Source organism: Rattus norvegicus, chromosome 9 (assembly GCF_036323735.1).
Source record: "Rattus norvegicus strain BN/NHsdMcwi chromosome 9, GRCr8, whole genome shotgun sequence".
Taxonomy (NCBI): domain Eukaryota; kingdom Metazoa; phylum Chordata; class Mammalia; order Rodentia; family Muridae; genus Rattus; species Rattus norvegicus.
This window is the reverse complement of record NC_086027.1, coordinates 71,002,851-71,019,914: the sequence shown is the minus strand read 5'-3', so window position 1 is coordinate 71,019,914 and position 17,064 is coordinate 71,002,851. Positions and strand designations below refer to the sequence as shown.

The window sequence follows — 17,064 nt, the reverse complement described above, 5'->3', positions numbered from 1 at the left end:
GGCCATGTAGATGTCCACAACATATACTTACTCAGGAATTCATTCATGCCCATGACATTTTTCTACTTATTTTTATAAAACATAACATAAAATTTAACTTAAACAATCCTAGCTAAATTATATTATGATTGTAATCTTTGACTTGAAGTAAAGATTGATTTTCTCCTATACATTAATCAGTATCATGAATAACTTATTAAACCCAAGTACAAACTTGATAATAATGTAAATACTTTTAATGTAGATTCTTATATTATTTTATACTAATGAGTTATTAGTTTCACAAACATAACTTTAAGCTATACAATTTCTTCACAACAAGATTAATTAATTAAACTTACAAGAAAGGGAAACATGAATTAAATCACTTCTTACATTTAAAAGGAATAAATATAGAAATATGGATGCTTTATATAATTAAAACACTTTATTTAATATTTATAATACACAGTGTCCATTTTATAACAGAACAAACCGATTGCTTACATTTTTATTAAAAAATATAAATATCTAGAAAATTGGTAGAAAAGATGTCTGTCTAAATATCGGGAGAAATAAGCTGTAAAGAAGAAACTGTCCAGACAAGCTTGGATCAGCCATGGGATAAACAGCACAGCAGACAACCAAATGAGATCACGGAGCAGTGTGTGGAGCCCACGCTGCACTCTGAGAGGAGAGCATGGGCGGTGCCTATGAAGGTCTAGGAGAACCATAAGCACAAGGCAGGGGAAGTGGTCATGAATCTACTGTCCTTCAATAGAGAAACGGATACAGAAAATGTGGTTCATCTACACAATGTAGTACTACTCAGCTATCAAAAACAATGACTTCATGGAATTCTTAATGGATGGAACTAGAAAATATCATCCTGAGTGAGGTAACCCAGTCATAAAAGAACACACGTGGTATGCACTGATAAGTGAATATTAGCGCAAAAGCTTGGAATACTCAAGATACCATATGAATACCCATAGACCATATGAAACTCAAGAAGAAGACCAAAACATGGATGCTTCAGTCCTCCTTAGAAGGGGGAACAAAATATTCAAAGGTGGAAATACAGAGACAAAGTGTGGAGCAGACACTAAAGGAAAATCCATCCAGAGACTGCCGCACATAGGGATCCATCCCACATACAGACACCAAACCCAGACACTATTGAGAATGCCAAGAAGTGCACGCTAATAGGAGCCTGATATAGCTGTCTTCTGAGAAGCTCTGCCAGAGAATGACCAATATAGAGGAGGATGTTCGCAGCCAACCATTGGATTGAGCATGGAGATGCCAATGTAGGAGTTAAAGAAAGAACTCAAGGAGCTGAAGGGATTTGAACCCATAGGAAGAACAACAATTATCAACCAACCAGACCCCACCCCCAAAGCTCCTAGGGACTAAATCACTAACCAAAGAGTACACATGGAGCAACCATGGCTCCAGCTGCGTATGAAGCAGAGGATGGCCTTGTTAGGCACCAATGGGAGGAGAGTCCCGTGGTCCTGTGAAGGCTTGATGTCTGGATGTAGGGAAATGCCAGGGCAGCAAGGCTGGGGTGGGTGGGTGGCGAAGCACCTTCATAGACGCAGGGGGGAGGGAGGATGGGATAGGGGGTTTCCAGAGGGGAATCCTGGAAAGGAGATAACATTTGAAATGTAAATAAATAAAATATCTAAGAAGAAAATAAACAAAAATGTTAATGGTCATTTTTTAAACATTTTTAAAAAGATAAAACTTAAACTGGAGACAAGTGTGAGAGTTCTAACAAATAAGCAGGATGTTAAGTGTTGATAGTCTGACAAGACAGGTTCTCCATAGCAAAATTGTATTTAAATTTCATAAGAATGTCCATATATACATATATGTATATGTGTGTCTGTCTGTGTGTTTACATATGCACACTCATATGCAATAAATCACCAAGTCACCCAGCAAAAGATTTATTCAAATAATTTTGACCATAATACTGCTATTGTGGGTCTTTTGTTGCTGGTGGCAATACTGCTATTTCAAAACTTTAAGAATTGCAGAATAAATCAAATAAGTAATCATGATAGAGTTAATAGCAATCAAGACTTTCAGGGTTGAAGTAAAGCAATTAAAAAAATCAAAGGAATTAAATTCTGAACAGCGAAAGCTGAATTACAGATATTGATTTGAACTCAAGATTCTAAATACATATATTCATGTATTTTCTCTGTCTAGTGAGAAAATGATGCACACGTGAGGCGTTCTCAGAAAATGGTATCTGTGTGGAACTTAGTTTCAGTCTCTGGCATCCTTTTTCTTAAATGTTAGGAGACTGATGTCATGTTTAAAGAACAAAAGCTGTAAAGTAACCTGGGGAGATCTTTCTAGTCCAGAAAGCAAGGGGCATTTATTAAAAAGCTAACTTTCACAGTAAGAACTCGGAGACTGGAGAGGGCTGTTGCACTCAGCAAGCCCAGGTGTGTGAGCAGTTAGACGTGAGGCTACTACGTTTCTGACAGTTCACGTCTGCTCAAGAAGGAATCAATGAAAACACATCAGTATTTCACATCTCCATGAAGCAGTTTGTGATGGGGCCACAAAAGCCTGTGACTGGGAGTCAGTCTGGAACAAGAGTAAAATCTAGACATGTCTCGTCCTGAGATTGGCAGGAGTAGGACTAGTTTCCTTCTTCCTCTGTTCCTGTGTGTCCCAGCAAAGGTAAGCCAATGGCACCCACCTCGGCTGCCCTTGAGATAATCATGTAGCCTGGTGGCCAAATTCCGGGTTAAATTTCCCCTTTCCCTATAAAGACATGTCCAGCAAGCACCTGGAATTCTTCATGCAAATGAAGCATTCCTAGTACCTCAGTACCAGTCAATGATGTACACTCACCCCCAAAACTCTTATAGATTCCCCAAAGTTTATATAGTCCTTGTGTGTTCATAATAAAGAAAGCTGTTTTACTGAAAACTGTTCCAGAGAAAGCTATTTCTTCTGCACTCACACTGATTGAGTTCCTATCTAAGCCATCCGCCTGGTCAAGTTCATTCTTTCCAGTCTAGTTTGGTGCACCAAGATGCCAGGATAGGGAGAGGGCAGAAGCAGACCCGGGCCAGCAGCTTATTAGTTTTGAAAGTAGCCAAGTCAATTAAAAAGTGAAATAATAGAAAATAAAAAAGTAGGCATCTCCCTCAGCTTACCCCATATATATATGTTATATCAAGGTACATATGTATGTTCATTATAGAATATTATAGAATGCCATATATTGTAAAAGAATTTGAGCAAATATGGAAGAAATTGAAAATAGAATAGATCATATTGCTGTTAAATAATTATTAATAGTTATTTCAAAATCAAATGAGTAGTTCATGTTAGCATTGTGTGCAAGTAGACATGATGTCAAAGTTAGCCCATATTGATTTCTAGTAGAGCATGTTCATAGTTAAGGTGGAGGGATGATGTCATCACCACCTTACCTGCTAATGAAATTCAGGTCCCTAAGAGTAAGAATAAATAAATAAATAAAACAGATATAATATGTTTTCTGGTCCAATATATAAGAACTAGATGTCACCTATGATATAATTGTTATAAAAATGCTAAATTTAATCAAGCCATTAGATACAACTTCCAGTTAACTGAATACAGAGATTAGAGAAACAATCCAAATACTGCCACAAAAGAGCAATCAAACACACGAAAATGACCTGCTAAAGGACACCTTTTGATTTGAATGTCCTTGTGCTGCCTTAAGATCATAGAGGTGTAAAAGTCACATCAACCACATGTAAAACATAACCTTGCCTAATCCCCATTTAAAACAAGAGTGAGAAGCCAACTGGGGGAATTCTAAGGTGGATTAAGGATTAGATGACTAAATGAATTGTTAGTTTCACTAGGCATGCTAATATCATAGTCATATTGTAGGAAAAGATTTCAATTGTTTGAGATCTATGTTCACATACTGACAGGATGTATGTCAACTTCTATGTCGCACTTGTGGTCTTTTGTGACTCGGGCTAGAGATGATGTCACAGAAAATTAGTTACTGACTGGGATTGGGAGTGACTTAATTCAGAAGCTGGAAGAAGGGAGAGACCACAAGCTTCCTTGGTCAGTCTGATGATCCCACGGAAGACGGCTGAGAGATGGGTGTATTCTAACGGATATGCCGTAATTGGGCATCCCGTGATGTAGGGTGAACCACTGCTTTCTCAGTGTCAGTGAGGGATATACAAGAAGCTTTGGGCCAGGCAATGTAGATCTATTCAGATACTTCGTGTGCTGAGTCACTCTGCAAAGTCACTCTTATACCCAGACTTTCGAGGTCTTCCAGAACTTGGGAGGAAGCCACTTGCTCCTTTTGAGGCTAAATTCAAGGGTAGTCCCTTTCTTTTAGAATGAGGTCTTCTAGTTCTAGCCAGTATATTTTTCAGGCAGGTGCCTATTTATAAATGAATGACTAAGGAATGCAACGTAGATTGGAAATAATAGGACATGTCTACGGTAGTTGTTAATTTGTTAGAGATTTTGAGTATATAAAGAAGCTTCAAATGGGTTCTGTATATAAGCTAAAATGGTCAAAAGAAAAACTAAAACTCACATTTCCTCTATTTAGAGAAGGAAATAAACCAAAAGAAATCAAAAGGAGGTTACCAATAAAATGAGTGTCATTGAAAACTAATTGTAAGATCTAATCATATACACAAATCTTCATTAAGATTGATTGAGAAGAGGAAACTCAAAACAGATGGACCAATTAGCCATATGGAGGACCTGAGGGAGAACAGGGTTACAATAAAGCAGAGATTATTTTAATAATGTAAGGGTATACTGATCAATTAGAATTTAATATAGACAGTAGACATTTTTAAAAAATTGGGAACATATCAAATTGTACCTAGTCAAAACAATTAATTTTCATATGTCCCCTTTCCTTCCATGTAAACAAACAACTGACATATACCCAGTTGCAGACTGGTGAGGCATGTTCACAAAGCAGGGAACGCTGGTCTACACTGGATTGTTTCAGAGCTCGAAAGAAACACAGATGGCTTATTGTCCAATTCTGTGTTTATCTATAGCCTGTAATACAAGGTCTTTAATACTAAATTCAAACAAGGCCAACTAGAGAAATCAAACCCATTCAGAGAGAATTGGTGTCTGTGGAGTGCTCAACCATAACTGAGACACCTATATCATATATCCATGGCCCAAGGAATGTGCTGGAGGAGATGACAGAAGAATTTTAGAGCTAGGGTTTGGGAAGAACTGGGGTGAAACAATGCCTAGGGAGATGAGAGGACCATTAGATTCAGAAACTCACAGCAGCTGTGGTCTCCAACACAACTAGGTCAAACTAGTCAACTCTCCATCATGGGTGGGAAAGGGTCACACACCCCTAGCTGAGAAGCTACCAACAGTTAATGGGGGATATGGGAGGGAGGGAGGGAGAGTAAATTTTCAATTGAGATGTGGTCAATGGTAGGTTGGCCATACTCTAATGGATGCATATGGACTGAACTGATTAAACTGAATGGATTGTTAAGCAAATAGGAGTACATGAAATAGGGAGGGATGCAGAGGTGATCGAGTAAGAGTGGGTGAGGTAATAAGGGGACGAGAGTGCTGAAAATAAAATGTACACATGCATACAATTCTTGAAGAATAACAAAAGATATTATAATCAAAACTATGTAGAGTTAGTTCAATGATATACATAACAACATCCCAAGGTTAGCATTGGCAAATTAAATTCAGGTACAAGAAGGGCTAGGATAACTTTGCAATAGAAACACAAAGCACAATGGGGCTGAGGAAGAGTATTGAGAGGCCATGAAGCAGTAGTAAGGGTATTTACCTGCTAAGGAGGCAGGAATAACTTATAATAAATATATATTAAATATTTTCAATGGCGCTACAGGAAGTAATTCTCAAATCTAAAACTCACAGTAGAATAAAAATAAAAACCCTATAAACACAAGGGAAAAAAAACAGGTAAAGGCTAAAGTTGAAAACATTAACATAAAAATAACATTGGGAAATATGACTTTTGGTAGAAATAATTTCTTCAAATAAATAAAGCATGATAAGAGAAACTCACAACTTAAAATCTATATACATATAATAAAAATAAAATATGATGAAATAGAAAAATGAAAGCGACAGATTAGGAATGGCATCACTAAGGTCTGTTAGAGTAACAATGAAAAAAAATCTAGAATTCAAAATAAGATCAAGAAAATGCAACAGTGAAGCAAGGCAACCAACTTTCCTTCCTTCCTTCCTTCCTTCCTTCCTTCCTTCCTTCCTTCCTTCCTTCCTTCCTTCCTTCCTTTACCACCCCACCCAATTGGATGCATTAACTCATCTCGTAGCCAAAATTGACCTGCTACTCACAATCTCCCTACCTCAGCTTCTGGAGCAGTAGAACTGGAACTCTTGTGTGTGGTGGCTGTGTGTTGCTTTTCTCTTGAGCCTATTTTGTTTTCTTTCTCTTCCTTTTAGAGGCCTGGGTTTGTAAGCTATATTTCACTTACTGAAAGCCACCGCTGGCCACTTTTAACCTTTCTCCTGTATTTTTGCTACTTGAAAGACATAATGAGCTAACATGGCTCCTGCAAGCCTATAAGTTCAGTACTCTGGAGCCTGAGAATTCAAGGTTTCAACCTTGTCCCAAAATCGACATGGAAAGAAAAAGCTGTCCAAAAAGTTGAGTGGTAGATCACTTACCTAGCATCCAGGATGCTCTAGGTTCAAACCCCAGTACCATAGATAGACACTCTAAGAAAGACAACAAAAAACTGAAATAAAGACTGCCAATGGGGGGCACACACCTTTAATCCCTGCACTAGGAAGGCAGAGCTAGGCAAGTTTCTGAGTTAGAGGCTAGCCTGGTTTATAGAGCTAGTTCTAGGATAGCCAAGACTACAGCAGAGAAACCCTATCTTGGAAAACAAGTAAATAATAAACAAAACTGAAAATAAGTTATTTAAATGAGAAGATTTGGAACGAGAAGGCACACTTAAAAGTGACAAGGTTAGTAGAGACCTGTTATAGACAGAGTAAAGGCCACTGGTGTACCCACTTGTCATCCTTCCAGCCAGCCCAGGAACAGGCTCGTCCTTACAGCTTCCCTGTCTCCCAGATGCAGAAACTCTGCCTGGTAATGAAACAGCTTCTCCAAGGCTGGAAGGAGGTTCTCCCATGTGTGAACTGCCAAGGACATGGCTGCTGGTGCTGAACCCACTATATAAACGCAAGGAGCAATGCCAGAGTTAGCTGTACTGGAGGGCTTGGCCCTTCACTGACTCCTCCACAGCACAGCCTTTCAGGAGAGCTGGAATATCTCAGGCTTTCTTGGGAAAACCAAGTACCTTAAGACTAACTAGTACCTGAAAAAAATTCTCTTCATGCTGTAATATCCAGCTTCACTACCAAACCCTGGGACTCCTGCCAGGCAGTGAATGCTGAAAGGGCTGTTTGTTGAGCTCAACACAATCAGATTAAGACTAGTGCCTCGAGCTTCCAGGGACTAAGCCACTACCCAAAGACTATACATGGACTGACCCTGGACTCTGACCTCATAGGTAGCAATGAATATCCTAGTAAGAGCACCAGTGGAAGGGGAAGCCCTTGGTCCTGCCAAGACTGAACCCCCAGTGAATGTGATTGTTGGGGGAGGACGGTAATGGAGGGAGGATGGGGAGGGAAACACCCAGATAGAGGGGGAGGGGGAGGGGTTAGGGGGATGTTGGCCTGGAAACCGGGAAAGGGAATAACGATTGAAATGTAAATAAAAAATACCCAAGTTAATAAAGATGGAGAAAAAAAAGGAAAAAAAAAAAAGATTAGTGCCTCGGCAGGATGAGAGCAGGCTGACATGACCAAACTCTGTAGGGCAGGGTAGTGGGACTTAGTCTGTGCCTGCGTTTGGACAGTGTCAGTTCCTCGAGGGAGTCTGCGTCTGCAGCCTGAGACATGGTCCTTTCCTAGAATGATGGCTTGTTTGTGTTGTTGTTGAGAGTTTGTCCACCCCTAAAATGTGGCTGATGACGAATATGATTTATTGAATGGGAGTAAATAAAGATGTGTGCTTGTGTTTTAAGTCATACATCATGTCGAGACTTCTTTAATGTCAGGGAAATTATTATATGATACATAAATCATTAGTGTTCCATCGCTTTCATCTTAAACAGAATTCTCCTCTCTTCTTTGCATTTCTGTATTTGTAAGGGTTGAGTTTGGTGTCTGATTTTTACAGCTGTGTAATTTCACACAAAACGATACTGATAACTTGTTTTTTGTAACTCAAGGTTATTTATTAATTTGTTAAATATATCACCTTTTTTTCACTCTATCTGCAACATTTGCAAATGTATGCATGAACTGTTATTCCTGGGGTTATAGATAAACCACACAAAGGTAACTGAGCCTGCCCTGTTTCCAAGCAGCTTGTTCACAGCGGAACTCAGTCATTCTTTATAATTTAATTTTGCACCATGCTCTTATGTCACAAGGAGAATGTGTTTTAAGATGCAGAGATTTTTGGAGCCTCTTCTCGAGGACTGTGTTTCAACAGACTGGGGTACAGCACGTTCTTGCCTTCTCTTAAGTTCCTTTTGCTTTATAGGAAGAGGTCTTTCCATGTCCCTTTGAAAAATAGTAATTTTACAATTCTACTCTGCCAGAAAGACATAATTATGCTTAGCATCCTCGTGGCCAAGAATTTGCTCACTGATTCTCCATGCTTATCAAAGGCTTGCCCTTTATTGAAGACCCATGCGAAGCCATCCTGAATTCGGCTTGAAGCTCCTTCACCTGCCCATCACCAAACTCTTTTCTGAATTTGCAGTGTTCATTCACGGCCATTGCTAATTATCCATGCCTGCCACTGGTTCTGGGTACGTGTGTTCAGGAATGGCTGCCAGCCTTACCCATCAGGAGCTACTGTTCTTCTACCTGCATCCCGGGTCAGATGTCTGCAGACAGCTTCCCTTCCTCTCCTTGCTACACTGAAGGAAAGTAGCCAGATATGAGCCAATGAGACAAACAACAAAACCCCAGATGACAGTAAACAAAGGTTAGCTACTCTTCATAGATGAGGAAACCAGAGCCCTGAGAAGCTCACGTGCTGCCTTATATGGGGGAAACCGGTTTGCAGGTAAACATGCTAAAAATCTGTGAAAGAGTGAGGCAAACACCCAGACCTTCAAGTCCACCTCCATCTCTTATTTTCTATAATGGGATATTCAAAACTAGGCTCGATTATATGAGATATTTAAAAAAACCTCTATTTTTTTAACTGAATTATTTGAAATTGTACTTTTGTATCTTGAAAAATCAAACATGTTACTAGTGCTCATTTGTTCAAATGTGTGTTCTCTGTGACTTGAGTTCCATTGGGCTTATCTGCAATGTTTTGCCTCCGATTTGCTTTATTCCTATCAACTGAAATTGCTCTTACGAGGTTATCAATGACTTCACCATTGAAGGAAAAGGAGTTTTTAAAATGAAAATAGAGAGGTTTCTTTGATTTCTAAGCACCTTTTTCTACAAGTTGATCTGTATGTCAGTTGGTATATCATCTACCTGACTGCCCATGTGTAGAACAGGGACTTGTCATTTGTATATCCCTCCTACTCATCCCCTGCCCCCTCCTGTGTGTGTGTGTGTGTGTGTGTGTGTGTGTGTGTGTATCTGTGATATGTGTGTGTCTGATATTGTATGTGTGTGTGTGTGTCTGTGATGTTGTGTGTGTGAGTCTGTGATGTTGTGTGTGCGTGTTGGTACTGAGCACAATGCTTCCAATATGCTCAGCAAGTTCCCTACCAGTGAGCAACACTTCAGCTCAAAGATCTGTGCACTCTATTTTCTAACTACAGCCCTGCCGCTTACTAGCTATGGGCCTCAATTCCTTTAGGCCTCATTTATTCATCCCCTACACCTCACTTCCTTATCAATAAAAAATGTTAAATTTTAACCACTATGCAAAGTTGCTGTAGAACTATGTAGAAAACATATAGAAGTTACTTAGGACAGTAATCAAGGCAAAGTATGTATAGAGATTGATTGCTGGGAATTACTCCTCAATTAATGCCCCAGTTTACATGGACAATGGAATCCTTCTCATCATAACAAACTCCAATTTTTTCTACTTGTCCCTTCGGTCCTTGTAGAGTTGAAGCTACAGCTTCTTCGTTTAAAAGCTCTTCAATGATCTTACATATAGCTTTAAGTCGAAGTCATGTGGGTGCTGCCGATCACTGTCTATGGTTCGGCTCCCCCTCTCTAATTCTGTGAACAAGACTTAAGGACTGATAATTTTCTGGAAAACCACACTATCTCCTCATATTGCTGTCTTTACTACTTATTACTTTCTATCAGCTAGAATATATGTCTTCATGATTTGGCCTCTTGTCCTTCTAGTCATCCACGAAGTCTTAGCATTTCTGAAAAGAAAAAATTCCCCTCAAGAATTAGTTCAAATTCCCCTTGAGATTTTCATAGTTTTCCTTGAGCAAAGAAACCCCTGGCACTGATCTCCTGAATGACTTTTATAGGAAATGGAAGGAAGACCTCTAAAAGACAGTTCCCTGAGGCAGAACTAGTCATCTTCTAATGCCCAGCAAAAGCCATGGTTTCAGGCACAAAGTAGACTTCCAATAACTATTTGTTAAGTGAAGTAAGTCATCATGAACCAGGCTGCAAGCTCAGCTCAAGCCTATGGAAAGGTCTTCAAAAACTGCAGTAGAAACCAGGAAGATATTATCAGAGACTAGGAAAGACTCAACTGTCAGTCACAGTCTTTGGTTGGAAAACCAGCTAACAAGAAAACAAAACTATGTGATTTTCTTCTTTAAATAAGGTTATTGGACTTTTACTTTGGAAATGATGGCTTAATTCATGATTTTAGTGTGTTTAATTTCATTTGTTCTTGTTGGCCCATTGCATTGAAAACTGGTAGTTTAAATAAAAAGTGCCTGGTAATTCAGTTTATATAATACAGTAAATCAAAATATCCATGATAGTGAAAGTCACACACTGGTATCTATCGCATAGGATTCAACCACAGGAAAAAAGAGCATAGTGGGATTTCACAACGTATTCTTAAAACCATTAGCAGTAAACCAGGAAAGATGGCGGCAGAAACCCTGGGATGATGTTAATTGTTCTTATTATTTTATAAAACAGTTTTATACGATATGATGCATGTTTTTGATCCCAGATTGAAATTATTTTTCACATCTCTGTTTTAGGTAGCGCATGCTGGTAAAAACTCAAGCATTCGCTTATTTAGCCTTCAAAAGAGCCTCACGTTCAGCAAAGCTCAGATTGACTTTGGTCACTGTGGTACGCTTTATAATTATTCTTCTCAAAACCCAGTGAAATTGCATTATATACTTGCAGATCAATAAAAAAACATTGATCACAAACAAAAATTAAATTCTATAATAACCACAAAACAATGCAGTCCCTATCCCACTCCCACATGTTCTAAATGAAAGAAGCAAGAAAATGACTTGCGCAGGCAGAGTCTGAATGAAGAAATAACATAATAGACTTAGAGAGCCAAGTGTGTTTTATATTACAGATATTGAATATAAATGAATAAATCTCATGCTAGAGTTCTTAAAGTACATTTGTCATAATTTAAATGTGAATCATAAAAGTTATGAAAAACTACAAAAACTGAAAAAAGCAAATTATCCAATCAATAAATGGGCAAATAAATTGAATGGACAGTTCTCAAAAGAAATCCAAATGGCCAGTAAATATCTGTTAAAAATTATTACATATCAGATAAATGACAAGCCACATATCCTAGCAATTTTACAGATGATAGCTCATTTATTTCCTAAGTCAATCTCCGATATAACTGTAATTATAACATAAGGTTTGTGGATGAAGAAAATAAAACCAAAATAAGGGGAAGGTGCCAGGATGATCAGTCCACTGGAAGAGCTGTGACTCCATTTGCATCAGGTCTTCACCCTGAGCATACAGGCTCTTAACCAGATTAATGCTGCTCCTCTCAGGATGGCTTCTCTGTCACGCCGACATATGATGGAGCGATAATCCTATATAACATGGGTTCATTGGAATTTGGGGAAACATTCTCCATGCTAAATCACAAGGTCGCATTTACTACTACTGTATCCCAAGTAACTCTTCCAATGCTTTCCTTCCTTTTATGTAGGGGTGGGGAGATGGTACCCTATTCCCATAAAAGCCTTTCCGCCTTCTTGTAGAATACATGAATAGCAACCTCAGAGAGAAAAACCTAGCAACAATGTTGGATGCCCAGCTTTATGTGGCGAAGTTCCAACTGCAAATGTCCCTTGTGGCTTCCCATTCTCTTCGCTTCTCAGTTCAGAAAGATGTTGTTTTTCATTTCTAGACCCAAGCCAGACATGGGTTCTCCCTCTGTACATGACCCTAGTGGATCGCCATTATCCCTGGATTTCTTAATCCCGGATTCGCATTCATGATGCTATTTAAGATGCTAAAAATAAAAGCTGTGGCTAGCTCCAGTTTTTGTAGACATGCATATTAATTTAAATAATTTCCCTTTAATTATATTTAACACACATTAGAAATTTAGTAATTATAAAAGACCTTTAATTATCAACATTCATTATTATCACTATTATTAACATATATTAAACACCCACAGTCTGTTAAATGCTGCACTCAAGATAAAAGGCATTAACCTCATGATTCCACTGTGGCCAAGATGGAGGGCAATCTCTTCCTCCCAGATAGAGAACAAAATCATATTTGCTTTGCCCGACAACGAGCCAGTGGATGAGTCAGGGATCAAACCTACTTGTCCTAACCGCCAGACAATTCCATAAACAAAGAATGGCAATAAAACACTGCTGCTTAAAGTATATCTGTGTCGTTTTTCCACAAATGTGTTTTATGTCTGTATCACACACTTTTGTGGTGGTTTAGAACTTCTCAGGGGCATCCAAACTGTGTAAACTGTCAAGTCATTTGAGACTAGCCCTACATTACAGGCTCTGGCCTCAGCTAGAACAAGACCATTTTTGGTAGAAAAATGAAGTGTAACTATATAATAATAAAAATACAGTTTTTTTTAAAGGGCTGATAACTGGCTTTGAAGGGAGCTTTGAGTGAAGATTTCCCCAAACATCTAACCCATGGCTGCAACATGTGGAGGCAAGTGGTACTTCTAAGGTAAATATGATCTAGATAATAAACCCTTCCCTCAGGACCTTGAGATGGTAATATATAGCCACTGGTGGGCAGGCAATAGTTTTGTAAAAGCCTGAAGACAACTTGAAGGCAAATCCTACTATTGCTAGTTGTCAGTGGAGCTGCTCAAGGCAAATGTGTTACCCTACCTCAGCCTGAGATGCTTCATCTGTAAAATCAAGGCATCTGGAGGGAAATAACCAATACTTTCTATTCCACTGTGTTGTAAATAGTTTGTGGGGTTATAACCATCCAACAAAATACACTCAATACTCAACAATTTGTTATTGAATTAGTGTTACATAACTTCAACAGTGAGCTAATGTGAATCTTTAAGAATGTTTAAGTCAGACTGGACTGAATTATCGAGTTATAAACTTCAGTATATTAAGTGAATTTTACCCTCTAGTATCTTCAATTCATTATGGGTTAACTGACTTGTGATACCATTGTATATCAAGGAGTACCTACACCAGGTATTGAGGTACTGAGTAAGAGAAACTCCTTTCCACAAGACCTGGGAATCAATACATGGCTTCTTGTTGGCAGAAATAGAACGCTGGTCAATTCAATGTAACTGAAGTGGAATTTAAATAGATTCATCCTCAAAATGTATCTCACTCCTGCAAACCTTTTCTAAGTACCATTGTTCTTTAACTACAGGATTATGTTCTAAATGTGTAAGAAATTCAGTAAATCAGAGGGAGCTCAGGGCATAGCAAGGAAGATCCGTAGTGGAAATAATGAGCAAGACAAGTAACATGGGTGGAGAGAACCATGAGAGACAGAGGGGTGGGCGAGAACTGGTCTAGAGAGAGAAGTGACTCTAGAAGCACACATGAGGAGAAAAGGGAAATCAGTATTGGCCATTCAGCCAATAGTTGAGCCAGGGTATTGAGAAAAATGTGTATGGAGACAGTGGCAAGCATGGGGTTCTTCATGTCTGTTTTCTAGAACTAATGCTTAGTGGAAAACCCAAGGTAAGACTACAGAAAATTATATCAAGGACCGTAAAGTAAACTTTTGAGTATGAGGTCATCTTTACTGGTCCTTTGAGCTGGGAGTCTTCACTCTCTTCTATACCTATTATCCTTAGGTTTGATCTTCTCATTGAGTCCTGGATTTCCTCTATGTTTTGGACCAGTAGCTTTTTCCGCTTTACATTATCTTTAAAAGACTGCCAAGATCCTTCAGTGGGGAAAGATATGTCACAATTGACATACGTGAATTCTGTATTGGGTAGCACATGGTAGTGATACATGTTTGTGCAAATGGTGTAATGCTCATACCAGTGTAGGCATATTTTCTCAAGCATTTACATTTTGTTGATAGTGAAACACTCAAAATATTTTATTCCAATCTTTGGAAATACTTAATGAAGTCACCATTATCTATAGTCTACCCATTATGCAAAAGAGCATTCCAACTCCAATGTAGCTATACCTTAGTTACAGCATTTCCTCGGCTCTGCCTCCCTCCTCCCCCTGCTCTAGCTTTTTGGTACCGACTACTCTTATCCATTTTAGACTCCTAATATCAGTGAGTTCTGGTAAATCTTGGCTTCTTTTTCTTAACCTAATGACTTGATTCCTATCTATGTTGTCACAAAAGAGAGGAAGAATTTTACCTTTTGTGTTTATAAAGCTTTCCATCATTCACAGACACAAGCAGTTCCTTTCCCCATTCATTTGATAGAAATCTAAGATATTAATTTTGGCAATACTGGGTAATAAACTGGGAGTACTGTCTTAGTTAGGGTCTTATTGCTGTGAACAGACACTGACCAATGTAAGTTTTATAAAGGACAACATTTAATTGGGGCTGGCTTACAGGTTCAGAGGTTCAGTCCATTATCATCAAGGTGGGAGAATAGCAGCATCACAACATCTAGGCAGGCCTGGTGCAGGAGGAGCTGAGTTCTACATCTTCACCCAAAGGAAGCCAGGAGCAGACTGAGCATCCTCAGGCAGCTAGGAGGAGGGTCTCCAAGCCCACCCCTACAGTGACACATTTCCTATAGCAAGGCCACACCTTCTAATAGTGCCACTCCCTGGGCCAAGCATATGCAAACCATCGCAAGTACTGTACATGCCAGACAAGTATGCTACCTAGAACATATCAGTCTGTTTTTATCTGTCTGTTTGTCTTTCAGAGTGAACTGAGGGCTTTGCACATGCTAGGGAAACTTTGTCCCACTAAGCTATAACTTCAGTTTGGTCTTGAGCTCACTCTGCAGCGCACATGGGCTTAGCCTCTAGGGCAGCTGGGTGTAAGGCAATGAGGTCTGGCTAGAAGTGGGTCAATGTCCTAAATGAATGAGGTAATACTATAACACCGTTAGCTGAAAAATCTTACTAGAAGTATTAAATAATTAGATAATGATTACTCCAATATCAAAGGCATAGGAAACAAAAAAATACAAAACCTGAATTCCATGGCAATAGCATGTTTTCCCTTTAAATGCAATCAGTAAAATGAAAAGGGAGGAAATATTTGCAAATTATATACCCAATAACAAATTAATGTTCAGAATCTATAGGACACACTTAAAACTCAACAATAAAATAAGCAACCCAATTTAAATTTAGGTAAAAGAGTTGTAAAGACCAAAGATATTTAAATGGCCAGTAAGTATTTCAGCAGATGTTCAACATCATTAATCATGAAAGAATTGTAAATCAAAAAGCCATGATAATATCTTACTCATTAGGATGGCTACTTACAAAAAAATTCTGGAAGTAAAATTGTCTGAGGAAAATAGTTCCATTAAAAAGTTGTATGTACTCACTAATAAGTGGATATTAGCCAAACAAAAAAGTACAGAACACCCAAGGTACAGGTCACAGAACTCAAAAAGGTCAACAAGCTGAAGTGCCCAAGTGAGGACGCCTCAGTCCCACTTGGGAGGGAAAAGAAAACAATCACAAGGGGGGTAGGGAGGGAGGGACCCGAGGAGGGGAGAGTAGAGGGGAGAGGAGAACATGATCAGCCATTGGGTGGAGGAAAGGACTGAAGCCCTGAGGGCCAGCAGCAAGAATGGAGGTAGGAAGTTGGGGGACCCTCCAGAATGTACCAGAGACCTGGGAGGTGAGAGACTCTCAGGACTCAAAGAGAGGGAACCTAGATGAAATACCTTATAGTGGGGAGAGGGAACTTATTGAATCCACCTCCAGTAAGACAGGGCATCAAGTGAGGGATGGGGTTGTTATCCTCCAGTCAAAACTCCGACTCATAATTCTTCCTGTCTAAAAACATGCAGGGATGGAAATGGAGAAGAACCTGAGGAAATGAGGTCCAGCTATAGGCCCAAAGTGGGATTTGGTTCAAGGAGAGGCTCCATGACCTGACACTATTACTGAGGTTAGTTTTAGCACTCACTAAAAGGGACCTCTCATGACTCCTCTCCAAAAGACTCAACAGCAGTTGGAAGAATCAGACGCAGATACATGCACCCAACCAATGAACAGAAGCTGCTGACTCCTGTGGGTGAATTAGGGAAAAGCTGGAAGAAGCTGAGGAGGAAGGTGACCCTGTAAGAGGACCCGCAGTCTCAATTAACCTGGACCCCCGAGGTGTCTCAGACACTGGACCATCAACCGGGCAGCACACAGCAGCTGATATAAGGCCCCTGACACACATACAGCAGAGGACTGCTCGGTCTGCATTCAGCCAGAGAACCCTCAAGAGATTGGAGGCCCCAGGAAGTTTAGAGGTCTGGTGGGGTGGGGTGGGGTGTGGGGACATCCTCATGGAGTCAGGGGGGCTGGAAGAAGGGATGGGATGGGAAACAGTCAGAGGGTGGACTGGGAGGGGAATAAAACCAGGAGGGTAAAAAAAAGATTAAATAAAAATTTTTAAAAAGTGAAAATTAGGATA

At 39.4% G+C, this 17,064-nt stretch overlaps 1 protein-coding gene across 3 annotated transcripts in view; it reads right to left on the bottom strand.

Annotated features, from left to right (window-relative positions):
• Positions 1 to 17,064, bottom strand: part of Pard3b (par-3 family cell polarity regulator beta) — a 1,028,687-nt gene that overhangs the window by 541,130 nt on the left and 470,493 nt on the right.